This window comes from Balearica regulorum, chromosome 1 (assembly GCF_011004875.1).
Source record: "Balearica regulorum gibbericeps isolate bBalReg1 chromosome 1, bBalReg1.pri, whole genome shotgun sequence".
NCBI lineage: Eukaryota > Metazoa > Chordata > Aves > Gruiformes > Gruidae > Balearica > Balearica regulorum.
In genome coordinates, this window is record NC_046184.1 from 142,835,488 (window position 1) to 142,857,993 (window position 22,506).

The 22,506-nt window shown below is 43.8% G+C and overlaps 1 protein-coding gene across 6 annotated transcripts in view; it reads left to right on the forward strand.

Annotated features, from left to right (window-relative positions):
- Positions 1–22,506, forward strand: part of P2RY8 (P2Y receptor family member 8) — a 62,058-nt gene that overhangs the window by 16,143 nt on the left and 23,409 nt on the right. For 3 of the 6 annotated variants that reach the window (XR_012832624.1, XM_075736848.1, XM_075736821.1), the window contains exons 1-2: positions 6,769–6,853; positions 10,382–10,468. The gene's annotated coding sequence lies outside the window, so the exon portion shown is untranslated. Of the gene's footprint in view, positions 1–6,768; positions 6,854–9,890; positions 9,983–10,096; positions 10,224–10,381; positions 10,469–22,506 lie in introns of those variants that run through there. The other 3 variants (XM_075736834.1, XM_075736828.1, XM_075736841.1) reach the window with 3 other exon arrangements.

Below are 22,506 nucleotides of genomic sequence, written 5' to 3' on the forward strand. Positions count from 1 at the left end.
GGCAATTTTATTCTTAAAAAGTCTGTGCTAGATTCACAGGGGTGCTGTCTTGTGGCAGCCACAGACCTGAAAGCAGAGCTCTGGTGCTTCACAAAGTGGGCTGCAGAAAACGGAGGCACTTGGTTCTCAATCGAATCACCGCCTCCCTCCCAAGAACAGTCACCAGTCACCAGACTGCAGATTCATTCTGCACAGGGCATAGTTCAATATTTTATACAACAGAGAACAGGAAAGAAATTCTGGATCTAGGCTTGCACTTTGATGAGGGCCACAGTGCATCTGATGAGGCTGGTTATTCCTGATTTGCAGGCTGTGCCCCTGCCTACTCCTACCTAAGGGCTCTTTTCCCTGCTCCTCTGCTTCTCCGTCCCCCTTGCACATTGTAGAGTATTCGCTCCCCTCTGCCATCTGTCATCACTCTCCCTCTCTTTTTTCACAGACATTTTCGCATCACTTGCCTGCAATAAAGTCTTACTCACCTGTTCCCACTCTCCCTCCACACAGCACAGGAACCTTTGCTCAGACTGCGATAAAAACACATGCCAGGACTCTTGTTTGGAGAATGCTTGCAGTTTTGCACAGAAACCTATGGGCATGTGTGAGTGTGTTTGAAGGAAGGGGGAGGAGATGTTGAAAATCTCAAAGTCTTGAGACAGGTTGGTTCTGGGGTGTAACCAGGACACCCACCTCAATGTGAAAAATAAGAAGTTTCCCTGAATGTGATAGAACAAATCTAGTTGGAGAGATCCTGCCCCCAAACTGCACTCCAGTGACTGAAATGCTCCCTCCCTCAGGAAATGGAAGGCCCATCTCAAGCAAAGCAAAGACCCATCTCATGTACTACCATTGCCACTGAATTAGGCAGCACTCATTTCCTATGACAGAAATTTCCTATGCTGAAATGGAAACATGTCAGTTTGAAAACACTGAAGTTAACCTTTTTGGCTTTGAGTTTTTTCCCTTCATTTTCTTTTGGGCAAAACTACATGAACCTGCAGTTTTGGAGATGAATAACTGTCAGTTGAAATGTTTTGACCCTACGAAGGCCATGACATTGGACAAGGAAGCAGGTCACACCTCCTTGCGCAAGGAAGAACTGTTAGGCAGATTTTCTTTCTCACCATACCACCCCTTCAGGACCCTAGGACATCTGGATACTGAATCTAACTTTAGGAGTAATTGAACAAGATTGTCTGCTTATTCCCTGGAGAGTTAAGAGGAGTGTCATCTTTCTGGAGAGCTCCACAGGTGGTTTCATGTTAGCACTGAAATGGACAATCAGTCATAGCTGAGATGTGGAGTTTCATCAGGTGTGTAATGGCATCATAGCACAGCCAGCTCAATGGCATGGACAAAAATGAACTTTGCCACCCGGATGATGAGTGCTAAAGTAATGTATTCTGTTTGTCCTTGTCACTGTTGGCATCACAACTCACTTCTGAGCTCTCGAGGTTGGTTGGTGTTAGGGAGCTTGGAGACATCAGGTTGACTATGAGGTGGGGGTCTCCTCTTTCTTTTCACTGGTTGCCTGCCTTCTCTCCATCCCTCTTGCTGGGGAACACTTCATGCCATGGTGATCTTGCCTGCCTAGAACGGACCAAGTGCCTGAACCCTGGAAACCTGCCCAGCACCTCCCAGTGCTGGATGACAGAGAAGCAGAAGTCTCCCAGAATACTCCTATTCTTTCATTTCCCTCTGCTATGATACAGGAAGGATGTCACCAGACCCTCTTTCCTCCCCTCTGTTCTGCTTACCCTCCTCCAGAGTTCTGAGACTCATTCTGTCAGCCTCCCTTGCTCCTACCACCTTCCCTCAGTCCTCCAGCCCTCCCAGCTCCTCCTTCTTTCCATAGCGATTTACCTTTCAGCCTTCTCACTCCCAAAGCACAGGACTTTTTTCTTGAGGTTGCCCACCCTCCCCCATCCTATTCACACTCCCACACCACTGTGCTTACAGACTCCTCCACCACCACCCGTGCAAGCACTCTTTTCCTCCCAATGCACCTCAAGGTGAGATGAAGAACCCTTTAGGAAGAGTGCAGTGACAGCTTGCCTCTCTTGCTTGTTTTTATGTTACAACTAACATCATGCCATGCCCTCCAGTGATTAGGCCTTCCTCTGCTCATTGACCACCAGGCTGGGTCCATCAGAGGGACCCAAAGCAGGTCCTGTATTTAGCCTGCAACTGTGCGTTACCCCAGATCCTCCTCAGCTGCAGAGAAGAAGCTAGTGCTTGCTTCTCTGGGAATAACATTGCTATTAATAAATAACCACACTTAGTGCATCTCCCCAAGACTAATTATTTTTTCTCTATTTTTGTGCAAGGGGTTGGTATGTTGAGGCCAGGGAGTCCTCAGGGCCTTGTGTAAATCAGATCCCCATCTGCATTTGCTTCCTCCGGGTGCCAGGAGCCAGATCCACATTCACGTCACCCTCAAGGTTGGTGCAGATTCACCCTAGAGGAAGATCTCTGCACTGGAGATGTACTGAGGAGCTTTCTAACATCACTTTAAAAAAACCAACCAACCAACCAACCAAACAAACAAACAAAAAACCCTCCCTCTAAAATATTACCAGAGCAGTCTAAAATGGCTTACATGAGTCAAGTCATAGAATCATAGAATCATAGAATCATAGAATCATAGAATGGTTTGGGTTGGAAGGGACCTCAAAGATCATCTAGTTCCAACCCCCCCTGCTGCAGGCAGGGACACCCTCCACTAGACCATGTTGCCCAAAGCCTCATCCAGCCTGGCCTTGAACACTTCCAGGGATGGGGCCTCCACAACCTCTCTGGGCCACCTGTTCCACTACCTCACCACTCTAACAGCAAAGAATTTCTTTCTAACATCTAATCTAAATCTGCCCTCCTTCAGCTTAAACCCAACAGCTCCATGTCTCTCCTGTACTTGGGCCCCCAGAGCTGGACACAGTACTCCAGGTGGGGTCTCATGAGAGCAGAGGGGCAGGATCACCTCCCTCGACCTGCTGGTCACACCTCTTTTGATGCAGCCCAGGACACGGTTGGCTTTCTGGGCTGCAAGCGCACACTGCCGGCTCATGTTGAGCTTCTCATCAATCAATACCCCCAAGTCCTTCTCCACAGGGCTGCTTTCAATCCATTCCTCGCCCAGCCTATAGTCATGCTTGGGATTGTGCCGACCCACGTGCAGGACCTTGCACTTGGCCTTGTTGAACTTCATGAGGTTCACACGGGCTCACCTCTCCAGCCTGTCAAGGTCTCTCTGGATGTCATCCCTTCCCTCCAGCATGTCGACAGCACCACACAGCTTGGTGTCGTCGGCAAACTTGCTGAGGGTGCACTCGATCCCACTGTCCACGTCACCGACAAAGATGTTAAACAGTGCCGGTCCCAGTACCGACCCCTGAGGAACACCACTTGTCACTGTTCTCCACTTGGGAGAACACAGTTGTCGCAGGAGAACACAGCCAAAGTGCAGAATCTTACCAACAGGTGCATAAACCCAAATACTCATAGACTTTTTGAGATGGCTCTAGGGAGGACTTGCAAGATGAACTCCTGACCCTCCTGAGCTCAGTAAGAAGCTGACTATGGACTTACAGAGGGCTAGAACTTCACCCAAAGGAAAGTGATTTATAAAAAGACACAGCATTGCTCATAATCATTCTGAAACACGTGATCATAGAATCATATAATCATCAAATGGCCTGGGTTGGAAGGGAGCTTAAAGATCATCTAGTTCCACCCAGCTGCCATGGGCAGGGACACCCTCCACTAGACCAGGTTGCTCAAAGCCCCATCCAACCTGGCCTTGAACAGTCTCCTGAGTGATGCTTTCTCAGCACCTAATTGCTTTCTGAGGAAATTTTAACATGGCCAAATGAGTCCCATAAAATTGATTACCGTAGTAGTAGTAGTAGTAGTAGTAGTAGTAATAACAACAACAACAACAATAAATCATTAAACAACTTACTTTTAATTATATTATGTTATGATATACTATAGTATATTAGACAGCAGCATTAATTACTTCTTATGCTCATTATAGCATACAATACTCCAGCAGTGTCAAAGTTCATATTTTTTTCACCAAAAAAAATGCTGATTTTTTTTTCTGAAAGTTCCTTTCCCCAGTTTCAGAAGGGAAAGGTTCTTTAAAAATGGTAGTGAATAAAAGTTGTAAAATTTAAATATTTGTAACCTTAAGGATCAAAAAGTGGAAAAAACCCTCTATTTCTAACCTGCTATATTTGAAGTGAAAGAAGATTATTTTTAAAAAAATAACCGCCTAGGAAGCAAACCAACTATCATTAGCTTTTAGGAGGTCTGATTCAATATTTTTTGCATGCTTTGAAGGTTGTGAGACTGAAACTCCTTCCTGTTTACCTGTAGGCTCATGGTGAGAAGTAAGTCTGGCAGCTGACAAAGACTGACAGTTGATTCGTTTTTTGTATGTGAAAGTGAGAGGAGTCAAGCCAAGAAGAACTTGAGTCTCTATCCTGCAGCCATGTTTAATATAAAACTCCCCAATGTTTCTGCATATGAAATGATATAATAAGTAGCCCTAGCTTGAGGAATCACCTGACTGTTTTGGCCACCATTTTAAAAAAGCAACTAAGCACCTGCTTACACTGAGGATCCTGAGAATCCCCATTATTTTTGTGGTAGGCTGTGAAAGGATGAACATCAAGTGCAGATCGCACTCCTCACTGTCTCACAGTCACTCATTATTACTGGATATAATTCCTGGGAAGTCAACGGAAGAATTTAACTTCAAGAGAATAAGGATTTTATTTGTTGTTTTTAAAGAATCTTCATTGCATGAAAAAGTATGCAATCATATATATATATATATGTATGTATACACACACACACCCCAAAAGGAACTCTTACTTGGCTTTTAAAACTCCCATATAAAGAATGCTGGAAAGGTCTTTTTTCTCTCCATTGCCTATATTCAAGAGTGCCTTGAATGACTAGCTCTGGTGTAGACATCTGCAGTGTGAACACCCAGGGCTAGGTGAGGCCACCCCACCCCTGTCTCAGATAAGCCAAACATGAGGTCTCTCCACAGGCTCAGAAGATCTGCAGGCTGAGGTACCAGATCTGTTGTCATCCAGAGGAAGGAGGAAGCACCCCATGGTGTCTTCCTGCCCAGAGGAACCTGAAGCCTGTCCAACACAGGTGCAGCAGTACTCTCCGCACAAGGCAGGGTGGCTGTGGCCAGTCCTAGCCACCCGCGGTGCAGTAGTCCAGAATACTGGCCCAGGCTGTGGAAAACCCTTCAGTGTGGATAGGTTCACGTTTCCTACTCCCACTTTCTGGAATAATCCCCTAAGCACAGGGCTGGGATGTGTACCCTTTCGAGTCCTTTTGGTGAAGCTGGACCACTCTGCTGAGAGGAATCCAAGGTCTGAGTGACCAGGTCTTGTAAGTAGTAATAATCAAAGAAGACACCTATTTCTGAAACCCACCATCCACTGAGAGCTGGATAACGCTGAGCTCTGATCCTTGTTACTAAAAAGTCGTTTAAGTAGTTCATGGAATGAACTCGCTGACATGTCAAGTCCTGCTTTGCTGAGAAGAATGGACTGGATTCCTATCTCTTCTAGCTTCCATGGACTTTTGACATATTTTATGCCAAAACACAGATTTAGCTCTTCTTAAAAAGAAGTTTAAACCGCAGCCATCATAGCTAGGTGCTTCAGTTATGAAACTGTGCATGTTGGTGACATTTCTATTCTCTCTTCCTCTACCAACATCCCAAATACAGGGAATGATACTTCCCTCCCCCATAAGGTTTTTAAAATAAAACACACACATGTCTAGGTGACGTGACTTGAAGCCTGTGGAAAGGACATGTATGCATATATGCCCAGGGCTTGTTTTCTAAACCATGAAAAAAAAGAGAAGAATGGAAAACAGGTCTGTCGTCAGCATTGCAGTCTGGATTGCTGCAAGTGTTTTCTTTCTAAGCCTGTTGTTTTGCTGTGGGGGGAATCCACTTTGGGGTGCCACTGCCCCCTGCACCTGCACATGGAGAGCCCGGATGCCACCTCGGGTTCAGCATGGAGATGCCTGCTCCTCAAAGCCAGCCTGTGCTCTCACCTGTGCTCTTGCGTGGAACTGGCCTCTACTAGCTGTCAGGCTGATGGTTTTGTATAGTCCTCAGGCTCAGAAATGCCTTTCAGTTGAATGGGTATGTCCAGCCAAAGGAAATATGCTTTTAGGGGCAGAAGGGTTTTTAGGCACAGAGGACCTAACTCCTGATGTTCCAGCATGCCCAGCTTTCACCTAGAGACCCCCATGCATAAAAGTATCGTAGACCGTATGTACATCAAATGCCTGTCCAAGGATCCTGCTAAGGATGCTGCTCCTTTAAATAACATTTTTTTTCCTTCCTCTGTTGAGTACCACAAGACTGAAGTCATGTTGAAAATACTGCTCTAAGCCTCTTCTAAAAATGAGAGCTAAGCGCTCAAGCCATTACTTAGTCATTTCTACACTTCATCACATAAACTTCACTCAGCAGTAAAATGTACTTGGTCACAGCTATGCAGAAGACACTGCAAATTCTCTGTTCCATGGAGGTGATCAGAGTCATGTCCTCTGGCCACCTGCATATTCTCAGTGTGAAACAGAAATCATTTGTAGGGCATGGCATTAGTTACCAAACTGCGGTCGAAGGGTGAGATGGATTTTTTTACTGTACTCAAAAAAGCAAAGACATTAGAAGTGAGGAAGGAGTTAATCTTTGCAAAAGACGGTCATTTCCTGAGCATGTGGTTGGATGATTGCAAACTTTCAACTATTTCTAATTCTTCTCTGTCATTTAAGAGGCTTTCAAGGTGCACTGTACATCCCACATCAGGTAAGGAGTACAGCTTTTCACTTCTTGATTGTTTATCAGAATTGTTTTTCAGTGGAGTCAGACTCAGTCAAGACTGATTTGTTCTTCCTCCTATTACTTACATCCGAAGGGAGAACAAAGTTCACTGCAATCCAAGAAGTACATGTCTGTCTTTGTGCGAGATGACTGTGAGCTGTAGAAATAAAGAAGGAAGTGTATGGGTTAATAATAGAGCAATGATAATGAAGAAGTTACGTTACACATAGAAGTTAGAATTATTACAGCAAATGTTGCAATAAAAGAGAAATCTTACCGCCAGTTTTAAGGAGTTCTGTCTGCACAAACCACTAGCAAAATAAGGGCTTCTCAGGTGTACGGTTTGCTTTAGTGAGGAGAGTAGTAAAAATCATAGCATGTCTTCAACGGTATTTTCAAAAGGAGGAAGAGGAATGAGCTTATACATATTGGGACAAGAAAAAAAAAAAAAAACCAAAACAGATAATTTTGGACAAGTTTTATTTGTAAATCTGGACCTGATACCTATCTTTAGCTATTGCAGAGTCACGCATTGTAGTCATCCTGAGACTGTTCCTGAGGTTTGCAGCAACCAAACATACCAAACATACACACAAAAGTGACTGTGGAACCATATCATAAAACAATATAATTTCGTTGGGGTCTTTTGATGCATAAAAACTGAACTCAGACAGACGGGCACCAGAAGGAAGTCTCATAACACAGTGCACTCTTGCATACTGCATTTGTTGTCTCTTAATAGGGTGAGAGACTAGTTGCATGAAGGTTTTTTTAATAGTTCAGAAACAAGCATAAACCAGCCATCTCTAGGGCAGTTATTGTAATAATGTGTTGCCATCAGGTCGCCCTACAGAAAGTGAAATTTTACGCGCCATGAAGATCCCTGGGTGAAGTCATACACGGGAGATTCAGGTTTTTGGCATTTGGGGTTTTTTTAAGTCTTTGCTTGTAATCAGTTTTAATGTTTGGACATTGGCTCCTTGACTGTGCTCAGTGTTTAGTATAAACACCTTCTGGATGTTATACATAGTGGTCGGGAGAATCTAGTTAGGGTTTTCAAAAGCATTCATTTGATTCAGGCACGTAAGTCCCATCAATGTTTGGACTTCATTCCTAAATCACCTCACCCCTACTTATGAGATTGCTATTATGGTAGCACTTGGACCTCTGTAAGGAATTTCACCCTTAAAAGACTCTGTGAATCACAGAAGTTTTGTCACTGTAATCTACAGATGGGGAACTCAGGTGAATCCCATTTGACACCAGACTTGTGCCCTGGTTTTTGTAGCTCCCCAGCACAGGTGATCTGATCAAGAAGCCCAGGTCTTGCCTTGGAAACAGCTGTACATCAGTTTGGACACAGCCGGAGAGCATGTCATCGTTCTGCTAGGGAAGAGGCTATGGCATGGGTAGAAGCACTTTCATCAGCCTTAGTCTGCTCAGTTTGAGTATCGATGCTAAGCCATTTGCTGTTCCTTGCAGCTCTGTATGGCCCTAGCTGCTAAATACTTGCAGCCTATGCAACAGCTTGCAAGATGAAAGCCGGCTGAGGTGTGCCTACCCATCCTGCAGTCACAATTCCCAGTTACTGCACAGGCATAGCCCTAGGAAAAGTACTCAGCAGCTTTGTATGGGAAAAACAAACTGAACCCAGACCTCCCCTGTCACCAACCAGCAGCTTACCCACTGCTTCTGCCTTCAGTTTTTAGCGTCCCTTCAGGTACATTTATTAAAAATGTATGTTCACCTTCTGTCTTTCAGGGTGGGTTTGGGTTCAGCGCAGATACATTTGCCTGTGCAGACAATTTTGTTCTCACTGCAAGTGCAGAAAAGGCCAGCTTAGATGATTTAACATGTTTGCTCTCAGTGCACTCTTTCAGCATAAGTATCTTTGTTTGGCATGGGAAAAGGGTGAACTCCTCAGCTCTCTGCTGGAGGGAGGCATACGTTATATGTAGTGGCATAACAGGATGGAAAAGTAACAAAACCTAGAAAAGCCATTCTTTGTATGATAAATGCGGTCTCACCGAGTAACCGCTGTGTTCTGGTCAAGTGGCTAGAGGAAAGAAACCCAGCTGCCCACAACTAAGCCTCAAGAACTTACCCTGTGGTGGACTCCCTCTGTCCTGTTAAAAAATGAAGCGACACCAAGACTACTTGTCAATGCGTTTAAAAGATATGGTAGTGTTTTGCACACGTATTGCCACCTAACAAGTCTACATCATATTTGCATAGTTTCCAGATTTAAAAAAGTTGTTTTGAAGCAGAAGTCCAGGGGGCTTCACCGCTCACAACTAATGTTTGCAAAGCCTCCAAGTGGACAGAAGGATGTTTGTCGTGTCAGGCGTATTTACTGTTACTGTTCTCATGTTTTTAACAGTGTGCAAAATGAGCTTGAAAATGGAGCTCTCCTCTGAAACATTACATACATGGGACTGTTTGGCCCTTAACTACTGCCTAAAAAATTCCTGGATGAAATGAGCTCATTTTATAAGTAAATGTCTTTGAGACTGTTGTTTGGGCTTGTTTTCTCTTACTGCCAGCTCTCGAATGGGAAGGTCAAGTTGGTGTTCCTCCTGGGCTTACTATTTATATGCAGGAAACCTGAGAGGGACTCATAGCCTGACAGGGTTGTTATTTTAAAATAGGTTTAAAATGGGTAATATAATCCAAATTTTGTCTCAATTTAGGTGTTAATCTATGAGAAATATTCCACAGGGTTAATTTTCTATATCCTTTGAATCTGGTAATGTCAGTTCAATCTGGTCTCGTTTCATACATTTTTGATCAGAAGCCTTCAGTCCTAACTGAATTTTTCCATTGGTAGTCTTATTTTTCAGTGCTGAGTATCTGACTAAAGCTAAATACTCAGACAGAGAAAGAGAGAGAGAGAGATCTGTACACACATCATGCAACAGCTCATTTTTTAAAAAATGCTGGATTTTAGCTCTCATTGATATCAGAACAGAGATTCTGCCTTTTTGTGCACAGACTGATGAGGGCCCAAGAGTTGTTCAGGCTGGGGCAAGGCATCTATAAGCTTGTTCATCAAGACCTGCACATTTTTTGTCACAGTTTCACACCACTGCATGAGGAATTCAGGCTCAGTAACTGGTGAATTGAAAACAATTTTACCCTCACTTCCTCGCCCTCCCAGCTGCTGATTAAGTCTTGAAATAACAAAAGAAATTGCACACCGGTAGGGTCATGATGAAACAGCTAGGGTTACTTACTACCTGAATCAGATCTGCAAAAATAAGAAGGGAAAATATCAAGTAACCAAAAAGTGTGTGCTCTTTAATCTTCCCTTCATCTTCAGATGTGGATATTATACATTTTTAGTAATCCTGCACAGGTACGTTTTACACCTAGTGAACTGTGTTTTAAAGCTATGAAAGGCAGTGTTATCAGTGGTTGTCACTGTTCTGCATTATCTTCAGATGTGCTTCTTCTAATTTATTTTTTTTAATAACAATTGTTTCTTAAAAGATTTTTTGTTGGTCCTTTCTGCAGCTCTTACTCATAGAGGAAATCTGATCTGCTACAGCACGGAAACGTCAGCGGTGACCACGGCGAGACAAATTCCTTAGGGAGCTGCCTGTAAGTCTGATCAACATTTAAGATGAAAAGTTTTGCATTTTCCTTGGCAGGATGTTACACACAGAGTTTAGCTGTATGAAGCAATTGCTGAGGCAATAAGGGAATATTCAGGAACACAAGCCTTTGCTTTGAGTAGATGAGTAAGCACAAAGAAAGGAATCATCTTGTAAAGACTTTTTCTTTCTTTTTTTCCCCCCCGATAACTTCTCAAAAACATGATCAGTCTTTGAGAGTCTCTAAGATATGCCCAGTTGAAATCCTGTTCTCCCAGGATCCTGGGTACACTGGGTAGACCCTGTTTCTGGGCTGTTCAGCAGCGGAAGGCTAGGAGAATATGTCTTTCATACTTGTATTACTTCATCTTGTGACAGTCAGTCAGTGCGAGGATCAAAGGGAAATCCTTCTGGAGCTCAGGGGAGTGGTGAGAGGTAGGGTAGGAAACTGTGGATAAGCAGGAACAGAAAGGGTGAGAGAAATAAGAAAAAAGAGAAGAGGAAAACTGGTAGTACAAAAGCGAGTAGACAAGGACAGCGGTTAAGAGGACAAAGATAGACTTTGGGTTACATGCTACAGATTACATAAGTGGGTTGTGGAGGACAGCAAGGTGTGATCCTTTCAGCTCTTTTTGTCAAAGACTCTGGAAAAAAACCTGAAATATCCAGGTCTCAGTAACGCAAAAATAATCTTTAGGGCAATGTAGGCTTGTCTGCACCCTCTAGTGGTCTAGACAGAAAATATGTTTTTACCCAACTAATTTTGCACTACATCCATTTGCTGGGACCCATCATACTCTGGTCTGTAGCTTATCTGACACACTTGTGACAACAACCATTCTTAGCCTTTGAAATACGATGGCTGCATCCAAACTCCCTTTTGGGAATGGTCTTTGGTCTATGATAACTCCTAAACTACACAAAATGGTTGTGTGGGGCCAGAGTTGCTTGAGAGACAGAATCATGAGTGTGTCAGAACTGTAATAGCCCAAGGAAGTGAATGTCACAGCCTGAGCCTAGGTTCTGGCAGCACTGAATTTACTAATATTGACATACCCTTGTGCCTGTGGACTATGGTATAGCCCTCAGTCATCTAAGAGTAAATATTACAGAAGGGTACTTCAGCACAAAAAAATAAATCAAGAGCCCGTTCAGAGGGACACTGTTGCCTGTCTCCCTGATCAGCCCTGATCTACTTGCCGCTGGAGGACACATGCTGATTGAGAGGTAGTGCTGCAGGAAAAGGCAAAGTAGCCTTGTGTTTTTGGTGACTGAGTGATTTCCTGGGATATGAAATTCTGCCACTGATTCCACCTGAATGTCTTCTGTGATGCTGAAAAAAGGGCATCTCCATAAGAAATGGATACATGAGAAGTGCCTGAAATGGAGGTGGGGTGGACCACAATGGAGGTCGGGTGGAACTTCAGAGGTTCAGCTCCAAGTTGGGACAATTATCATACAGCCTCTGACTACTACTAGGGAATTGTACCCTGGCAATTGCTTCTCATAACACAAGATAGCAGTACTTAAGATACTTAAGGACAAGTATAGAGCAGATATCCAGTTGCAATTATAGAGCAATGAGATTTTGACAGGACTGAGAGAGCTGGTTTAGTGCCAGTAAGGAGCATGCTTAAAGCACATCAGTAAGTTTCTGGGTTTCTTCTTTAGAAATGTGTTTTCTTTTCAAATACAGTCAAGTAGGAGGAAATAGTGTAACTCCTCCTCTAGGGTACTCTCCTAGGAGAAAGAGCATGCACATTCAACACTCTGTTCGGAAAGTATTCAAAGCCTTATCCACCTCCTTCCTTGCTAGCTAGCTAGTATGCTAGCTACCACATGCTGGGCTGATTTGCACCTGGCCAGTTGAAGCTGGAAGGGCAAGCAGTGGTCATCGGAGAAAAAAAGGAGCAGATGCTTGAAATATTTTTCAGCTAGAAGGCAAAATACCTGATCTCTAGTCTCATCTTCAAGGACATTATTTCACATTAAGTAGTCACTGGATAACCCCAAAGGCCAATCTATAGAGTCAAGACCAGGCCACATCCACTCCCTTAGAGATGACTGCCCCTGTCTCTAGGCTAGGGAATCTCTTGCCCTCCCACATGGCCTTTTGGTCTTTCCCTGAGTTGTCATATCTATATTTTTTTATTGCGCATCTTTGATGTGAAATATGGGCAGTACTCAGCAGCTTTGTGGTTAAAACAGTCTCCTGCTCAGCTAGTAAGTCTGATGGCCAGACCTGGGAGGCAACGTGAGGCATCTATTTCCTGACCTTAACCGCTGCTCTGTCATTTAGACAGGGAAGGGAAGTGTTTCTCTTCTATCAACCATCTTAAAAAATTGTAACAAATCATATTCAGTTCCCAGAAAGAAAAGGCAATAGGGAATCTTCATAAAAGGAAACTTCACAGAGGTTCAAGGCTCAGGTCTCCCACTAGTTTTCCTGCAAGAGAGAGGATGTTCTGTGAAACTCACTAAGATTTTTTTTCCAAGATTTTTTTCCATGTTTCCAAGACTCATATATAGTCTCATCCGGACGACCTGTGTATGTAGCATGTGAAGAGTGCTGACTTCACACTGCACCTCATCATTTTGCTAACTATTACAGATCCCATTCTGAGACACCTAAATCTTCATTGGTGCATCACCCATGTGATGCTCATCTTACAGAGCCTGAAATCCTCTTTCAGATCTGGTTTCAAGGGGTTAAAGCTTTCAGAAAGAGGCACCAACACCGAGTTCCTGATTTTAAAATGCTGATGAAAGGACACCTGGGTCTAACTTGCATGAGTATTGAGTACTCGCAGATCCAGATATAGTTAATAGAAGTGTGGCTTTGAAACAATAGCATTCTATGTAATGCCAAAAGCTCTTAAAAATCAGGTCCTAGACAGCTCAGGATCTCCATTCCTCACTTTTCTGTTGTAATATGGGATTAAATAATCTTCATATTAGAGCAAAGCAGCAAAGAAAAAATTTGTGGATCTTTTTGAAGAACTTTGGTGCTACAACACTGGATGCCACTAAAAAGCCCACAAATAAATACTTTATTTGGTATTGAGGGCAAGAGTTTGAACAGTGCACTGTACATCGGACATAGTGTCTCTCATTGAACAATGAGGAGAAAAGAGCCTAAATCTTTCTGATGGGGTATTTTGCCTTTGGAAAATTGCTGGGAGGGCATTGGTTCCAACAAAGATCAAATGGAAGTGGGCAGGCTTAAACTTGTCCGTTTTCCAGCCAGCTGACTTGTGAAGTTTCTTGGTAGCTGGGTTGATTGCATCTCTTCAGCTTGTTCAAGTTTTCAATAGTAGGATCATGGAACTGCAAAGCTGATGAAATTCTGGCTCCCAGCCTCTTCAGCTGTTTAATTGTTCAAGCTGCTAGACTAGTAACCTTCCTTAGGTATATAGGCATTGTGAGTATTTTGACAAGGAAGGAAAAGAAAAGACATTTTCATAAGGGACACCTTCCTCGGCCCTCACAGAATCACAGAATCACAGAATGGTAGGAGTTGGAGGGGACCTCTGGAGATCATCTAGTCCAACCCCCCTGCTAGAGAAGGATCACCTAGAGCAGGTTGCACAGGATCACATCCAGGCGGGTTTTGAATATCTCCAGAGAAGGAGACTCCACAGCCTCTCTGGGCAGCCTGTTCCAGTGCTCGGCCACCCTCACAGTGAAGAAGTTTTTTCTCATGTTCAGATGGAACCTCCTGTGTTCCAGTTTGTGCCCACTGGCCCTTGTCCTGTCACTGGGCACCACTGAAAAGAGTCTGGCCCCTTCCTCTTGACACCCACCCTTTAGATATTTGTAAGTAAGTGTTGGTAAGATCCCCTCTCAGTCTTCTCTTCTCCAGGCTAAACAGACCCAGCTCTCTCAGCCTTTCCTCATAGAAGAGATGCCCCAGTCCCCTCATCATCTTTGTAACGTCTCTGCAAAGCTGATAATCTCAATTATTCAGTGCTTAAATAATCAGTGCAATAGTCAGAGCTGTTGCAGTCATTAGAAATACATAGCTAATCAAAAAGTTTGCAGCTTATCCAGGATTGCAGGTAACAGAAGTTGACTGCTAGTACAAGAATGTGAGCCTGAGTTAAGTAGGAGCAACATCAAGCCCTTAAGCTGAACTAAACACTGCTTTCCACATTGCATACAACATCCCTTTATGAGCCAAATTTGTCACCTAAATCTGTACATGCTTGTCAAAGAAAATATCTGGAACCCATTCTCTCACATGAAGACGTGCCTTCTCAGTCATGCATTTCTCCTGTGGGGCATAAAGATATCATTAACACCTCTAAAAGAATGAAGAATTAAGTTTCCTGCTAGCTGTCTGGCTTTAGTGATCTCAGCAATTCTCTGCTGTGTAGTGACATCATAACCTTAAAATCTGGTCTTGGTGGATAAAATAGCCTCACAAACTCATCACTGAGATGTTTCGGGTTCGGCATATGTTAAATATTTGAGATTTTAAATAACATATACTTGTGAAAGCTTTTTTTTCAGCTTTTTAAATGACAAGTTTTCCATCAACAACACTTCTCAGAGCAACTAACAGGACAGGGCGCAGTTTTACATGTTATAGTAGGCTGATAGGTTTGCTCGACTCACGTGTCTATTCCTGCTAATGCTTGTGGGCTCTCTCACTAAGTACATGAACCCTCACATGAGAGGGGCAGAGAACATAACCAATCTGGATATCAGTAACATATATGGTTGGTCTACCCTCGACTTGAAAATGTTTATGCTGAGTAGGATGGATTCTCAGCACCTCCCAGTTTTTGATGCTGCAGTACTGCAAAAAATGAACTTTGAAGTCTCTCACAGCAGTGCCCGGGGATCACTTTGTTATATGGGGAACACCAACATGTGGAAAGGTTGCTCCTATGCCAGTTAGCAGTGGGAGAGCAGAGACACAAACTGTACTACAGAAATATCATCTTCTTTGGTTGCGACTGCTCTTCTGGCTGCTCTAACTTGTCTCTGGGACTAGTATAGTCATGGGAGTAGAAGGAAAAACAGGCAATCAGAAAGATCTTTGCCTGCTTCTAAGGAACATGGAGGCACTTCGGGATTTGATTTCCTCATGTTTGAAATAAAATAACTTCATGTTGCAGCTTGCCATTGCCAACAATTTCATGGTTCAGACTAATATGCTGCAGGAGTTGTAAATGTCCCTCTACCCCCACTTGCCTCAGAAAAGAAAAAAGTTCTCCCTTTGCATATATCATCAGCTTAAACTTTTCTAGTAAATCTGAAAAAAAAGAAATGTGTAAGTAGATATTTGTTCCCAAAGGACTGGGCAGAAATTCAAAGTGTGCCAGGCATTAGAAATAAAGTCATGCTTCTATATTTTTGTGTCCAGCTGTGGGCCCAAGAGAACCAAATGCTAAATGCTCTTGCTTCCTGTTGCCTTCAGTGGAAGATAAATGTATTCACTGGGTCTTGGCCCATTCATAAATTTGGTCTGTCATGTATTGAGTCAAGCAGACTTTGGTGTAGGATTTGAAGACTGGTTTTTGTAACCACATGAAATACTCTGCCATTTATTCTGAGCTATGCTTTTATTGCTTTGATCCCAGGCTGAAAAAGGGATAGGTGAGAGGCATTTTGAGCAGTTACCATGAGACTCATGGTGATACGCTCCAAAAAGGGGAGATAACACCAACAAGCTCTCCAATGGCTCTCTGGGCAGTAGAAAACACTAGCCTATTTTCTTCCTACAATTCTGTGACTTACAGTGGATTACTATATAGTAAAGATTGTCATTATTGTCATTGCACATGTCTATAACCTTCTCCTGAGTTATTATGGCCATGACACACAGCAGACCACATGCAGTTGCAGAAATCAGGGAAAGGAACCAAAAAACATTAGGTGTAATTATAAATGTCTGAATCCTAGGCTTTCATCAAATTGGCCAAATATTTTTATGCTATGCACAGAAACTTAGTTAATCTTGGGACCTACACCCTTTATCAAATTTGGCTAGAATTAACAAACACATTCACATTTATTGAGGGACAGAGGGGAAATACACACCTGTAAACAAACACCAAATATCCTTTTCAAACAAAGATGAACAACAGCTGAGCTCAGTAGCTGTTTGGTTTCTGTTTATATTCTTGCTTCTAAATTAATGATAAAGCGAACAAGTGGAAATGTATGATGCCTGCTCTGGCTGACAGTCACCCAGGACTCCCACATCCCCTTCTGGATTCTCCCACATCAGATTCTTCCCCTACAGATAAGGCCACAAACATAATTTCTCAGGTAAGAAGGTATTCTGAAAAACCAGAGTCTTTCACTTTGAAGTCCAAGCAGCCTACGCTGTTTTTGTGAACAGCTTTTATTGACCGGCTCATAGAAAGGATTGCCTGGCCCAGCATCTCGGTGCATGTTATCCCCACGGTGGTGCAGAGAGTCCTGGCCGTCACCTTCCATTTCTGCAGCCCAGTGCCATTGTGCTCTTTTACTTTCTTCTGTAAGGGCAGAAAAGATGTCTCTCTCCTCATTATTAGAAATAGTCCCTTCACTTCATGTTTCAGTCTGGGTGGGTGAGAAACCTGCACTTGTTCTTTGGCTAAAAGTGCAGAGTTTCCATTTCTGAAGCTCCCATTATAGTTTCTACCAGTTCTGAACGCCCCCACCCCCTAGAAGTAAAAAAAAAACCAAAACCAAAAAACAACAACCAGCCAACTAGTTAGGGGCTCTTCTATGTTGTTTATACACTATGTTTAAAATGCCATCAAGACTTTTTTAACTTTTTGTATGCTTAAAAGAAGATTGTTTTAACCACTACTTCCTTATTTCTCCTCCCTTCCTCTTAACTCTTTAAGATACAGTCTGTTAGACACTCTTGCTTTTCTTCTTTGTTTACAGTCTATAAATAAGTTGATCTATGCATTTTCCCAACCAATGGGTGTACTCTTCAGTGGGTAAAAAACTGTCTGGATGGCCAGGCCCAAAGACTTGTGGTGAATGGAGCTACATGCAGCTGGCGGCTGGTCACAAGAGGTGTTCCCCAGGGCTCAGTACTGAGGCCAGTTCTCTTTAATATCTTTATCAATGATCTGGGTGAGGAGATCGAGTGCACCCTCAGTCAGTTTGCAGATGACACCAAGTTGGGCGGGAGTGTTGATCTGCTTGAGGGTAGGAAGACTGGAGATGGATGGTCCAAGGCCAACGGTATGAGATTGAACAAGGCTCAGTGCTGGGTCCTGCACTTGGGTCACAACAACCCCATGCAGCGCTACAGGCTTGGGGAAGAGTGGCTGGAAAGCTGCCTGGAGGAAAAGGCCTTGGAGGTGTTGGTCGACAACCGGCTGAATATGAGCCAGCAGTGTGCCCAGGTGGCCAACAGCATCCTGGCTTGTATCAGAAATGGTGTGGCCAGCAGGATTAGGGAAGGGATCGTCCCGCTGTACTCTGTGCCAGTGAGGCCGCACCTCGAGTGCTGTGTTCAGTTTTGGGCCCCTCACTACAAGAAAGACATTGAGGTGCTGGAGTGTGTCCAGAGAAGGGCAACGAAGCTGGTGCAGGGTCTGGAGCACAGGTCTGGTGAGGAGCAGCTGAGGGAACTGGGGTTGTTTAGCCTGGGGAAAAGGAGGCTGAGGGGAGACTTCTCCCAAGTAACAAGTGATAGGACAAGAGGAAATGGCCTCAAGTTGCACCAGGGGAGGTTTAGACCGGATATTAGGAAAAATTTCTTCACCAAAAAGGTTGTCAAGCGTTGGAAGAAGCTGCCCAGGGAAGTGGTTGAGTCACCATCCCTGGGGATATTTAAAAGACGCATAGATGTGGCGCTTAGGGACACGACATGGTTTAGTGGTGGACTTGGCAGTGTTTGGTTAATGGTTGGACTTGATGATCTTAAAGGTCTTTTCCATCCTAAATGATTCTGTGATTCTATGATTTTAACGGGGAGTATGAAAGCCATGCAAATATTCAGGTAGCTTTTTATCAGAAAAGAAAGATGTGGTTGAAGAGGTGACAGCATTTTGTTAGGAGTGGAGTTTTGTCAGGCTTTTACCACTGAGAATCTTATCATCTCATTCATCCTTCTAATAGTGTTTTATTTTGAGGACCCTACATCACACATCACATTGAAGTTTCAGGATTGCTTGCTATCTGCTACCACACAACACTAAAAAATGTCCTGATCATCTGTTGCTTTCCTCAAACTCAGTCCTTCACAGTGACACGTACCCACTGATAGGAATTGTCATACCAGCAATGACAGGATGTCACAAGAGATAGCTGAGATCTCATGCTGGGGCAAGGTGTTTGTTAACTACTTCATGTATGTCTTGTGACCTTAATTCTGTTAAAAAGCATTCTGTTGAAAAGAGTTTCCGCTGTGAGGCCAACCTGCCCCATGTTGTAACTCCATGAGGCCAACTTTCATTTTTATTGAAGCCCTTTTCTCTGGCCTTAAAGGAGGGAAAACAGCTTCCTAGGTATCTCCCTGTGTAATTGGCTCTCTTATCAATAGTAAATGTAGTAACTGCAGTAGGTAAGTGTAGTCAGTGTAAGTATAGGATCTTTATATTGTACTTGTCCCATCCCAGCCTGACAGGGGCGGGGAGGGGGTAATACATAAAGGACCTCAGCAAGAGAGGTAGAGCAAGTAGATACCTATAGCCCTGTGAGATGAGGATCATCATCCTTCTCTAAACAACCCAGGAAATCAGGCATGTTTATGCAAGAAGTAACAGCCCTACTTCACTCCTGCCCGTCAGGAGGGAAAGAAACACGAGTGCTCGGCCTGGTGATGTGCAGTGAAGGCACCATACCCACCTGCCAGACTCACCCTCGTCCACCCTCACAAGTCCTTTATATCCAGTCTACTCTGTCTGGGAGAATGCTGCAAATATGCAGAGGTGAGCCAGGAAGCTTTTCTCTGCTGAATGCCTCTCCTAGTCTGCTGGGGCAGGATATATGGACAGGATATCTGTTCTCAAGGACTTTGGCAAAGGAAAAGTTAAAATGTCTGTGGACATACCATGATCTGGGAGGACTGGTTAGCTGATTGAGTGGCAGTACAATATGGAATACCTGCCAGGATTTTTGACCTAGAGAAAAACCATTGGGACTGCTACAAAAGCAGGAAAGGCAAGTACCTTTACTTGACTGCCACTGAGGTTTACAATAGATAGTGCAGGCAAACCATCCAGGGTGAGACTACGCTCACCAAGGGATGATTTAGCTGCACAAGCCAAGGAGATTCTTCTGCCAAAGGGGCATAATCCCCTTGAATTTGTGCATTTGTGGCTGCGGTGGGTTGACCCCTGGTGCCCACCAAAGCTGCTCTATCACTCCCCTCCTCAACTGGACAGGGGAGGGAAAATATAACGAAAGGCTTGTAGGTCGAGATAAGGACGGGAAGGTCACTCACCAATTATCATCACGGGCAAAACAGACATGACTTGGGGAAAATTAATTTAATTTTTTACCAATCAAATCAGATAGGATAATGAGAAATAAAACCAAATCTTAAAACACCTCCCCCCACCCCTCCCATCTTCCTGGGCTCAACTTCACTCCCAAATTCTCTGCCTCCTCCCCCCAGCAGCACAGGGGGACGGGGAATGGGGGTTGCAGTCAGTTCATCACACGTTGTTTCTGCCGCTCCTTCCTCCTCAGCGGGAGGACTCCTCACACTCTGCCCCTGCTCCAGCGTGGGGTCCCTCTCACGGGAGACAGTCCTTCATGAACTTCTCTAAGGTGAGTCCTTTCCACGGGCTGCAGTTCTTTACAAACTCCTCCAGCGTGGGTGTCTCCCACGGGGTGCAGACCTTCAGGGGCAGACTGCTCCAGCGTGGGTCCCCCACGGGGTCACAAGTCCTGCCAGCAAACCTGCTCTGGCATGAGCTCCTTTCTCCATGGTCCACAGGTCCTGCCAGGAGCTTGCTCCAGCATGGGTTTCCCACAGGGCCACAGCCTCCTTCAGGTGCATCTCAGAGGCGCTTCCACCGTTGCTGATGAGCTCGGCCTTGGCCAGTGGTGGATCTGTCTTGGAGCCAGCTGGTATTGGCTCTGTCAGACATGAGGGAAGCTACTAGCAGCTTCTCACAGAAGCCACCCCTGTGTCCCCCCGCTACCAAAAACCTTGCCACACAAACCCAGCACAGTGGCTCACATTATATGTCCAACATCAGTCTTCTGCATGTTCATATGCCTGACCTAACACTTGACCTCACACTAAAGGAGACAAGATTTCTTCACAGGTGGAATTTCCAATATCTGAGCTTACTGCTAGCATTGAAAAAAGGCTTTAGGAGCCTAAATACTCTCTTGTTTTCACTTTAAGCGCTAAAACTCAAGACTGAGGTCTTCAACTGTTCAGCTTTTGCTAAGGGTGCCCATTATCAAAATTATGAAACCGAGTCACCAGGTGCTCAGAAGCACGTATATCCTAATACCCAGCTCAGGCTGAAGGCCTGAAATGATCTGCAGCTGTGTAGTGGGGAAAGACTGTTCCTTGCGCTGTATCATTCTGAGGACCCAGTATGCCATAAATAGTCAAAGCACTTATTAGAGACTTACTAGACTAGCTCCTGCATGGGATACAGCCAGAAGAAAAAGGGGGCAATGGCATGTGCCCTTTAATCCTGTGGATGCCTAGAGCACTCTCTACAGACTAGGGATGTTTACCTGATCTGATCGGAACCAACCATTCTTGCAGAAATGCATTAACCACTGTGTTAAAGTTAATCTACAACTTATTTTTACTCTTGCACTTGAAGTTGTTCCAGTTTGCATGGTGCAACTGGGACATAAAGTTTCTCTCCATGGGTGAGAAAAAAAGACTATATTGTTTTGTTCATTACCTGAGAGGACAAGACATTAAAACTGCAGTTCTTATTTCAATGTAATTTATATGTTTTATATGAAGTGACTAAATCTTATTTCTTGGTGGGAGGTGTAGATTCAAATCTCATCACTCTTAAAGACAGAAATGAATTCTTACCTTCCACATGCCCATTGAATGATATTTGGGAAATGTGAACACTACTGTTGTGGCTGGTTTGGATCCTTCCATTTTTTGTGAGGTAAGACCGATGCAAGCATCTTGCTCCAGGAGAAACTTCAGTTGTAATACATGGTTGTAGCTAGATGTCTCACTGAAACCCTCAGCAAAGTGCCGAAAGCTGCAGCTTTCTCAGGGACCAAGGCGTTTCCTGTTGTTTAGCTTGCTTGCTGCTCGGTGTCCTGGTTTTCTGGATCTCATTCTAAATTGCCTAATTGTGAGCCGATGAGGTATGGGACATCTCAACTGGGGGTGTGGAGACTCCTGGGCAGGTAGGGGCCTCTATTACTTATGTTTCTACAGCCTGGAGTAGAGGAGGTGTGGATGGTGGGTGCTCTGGGTGCTCTAGGTGCTCTCTGTGGATTTGCATTCTGTATTAACGGCCTCTAGGTACTTGTTGCTTTCCTGTGTATCTCTCTTCTTTTGCCATTTGAGAAAAACTAACCACAATCTCCTTTTACACCTACTTTCTAAAGAAATTCTTTTAACTCATTTTCAGCTGAACTGTGGCTTTCTTGAGCTCAACAAGTGACAAAAACAAGATATCAGAAATCCAATGTACAAAGTCATACCCTGTCTTTTGTAATATGCGGTATTCAGTCATTTGAGAACTAGAAAATCCTATTGAACCTTGCAGTTTGTGGAGATTTATCCACTTAGGATATCATTGCATTATTATAATTTGGGCAGAACAAACCCACTACCTGTAAAGAAAGAATTTTCTATTTTGATAATTGATTTGGGAAGTCTTATTATCTGGGTATCACAATTTAAGGTACAAGGAAATGCTCAATTTAAAAAGAAAAATATCTGAACACATTTTGACAAATGCAATCCCTTGAATATGGCTTGAAGTGGACATTCAAAAAGGTGGCTCAAAACCTCACTCATTCAAGAGCTTTCTGTCATAACTTTTTAATGATTTCATCAAGCTTACTGCATTGTTTTAAGAAGTCATTGAAAAGTTTTCAGAGATTATAGCATAAGAGATCTTGATGCCTTGTCTG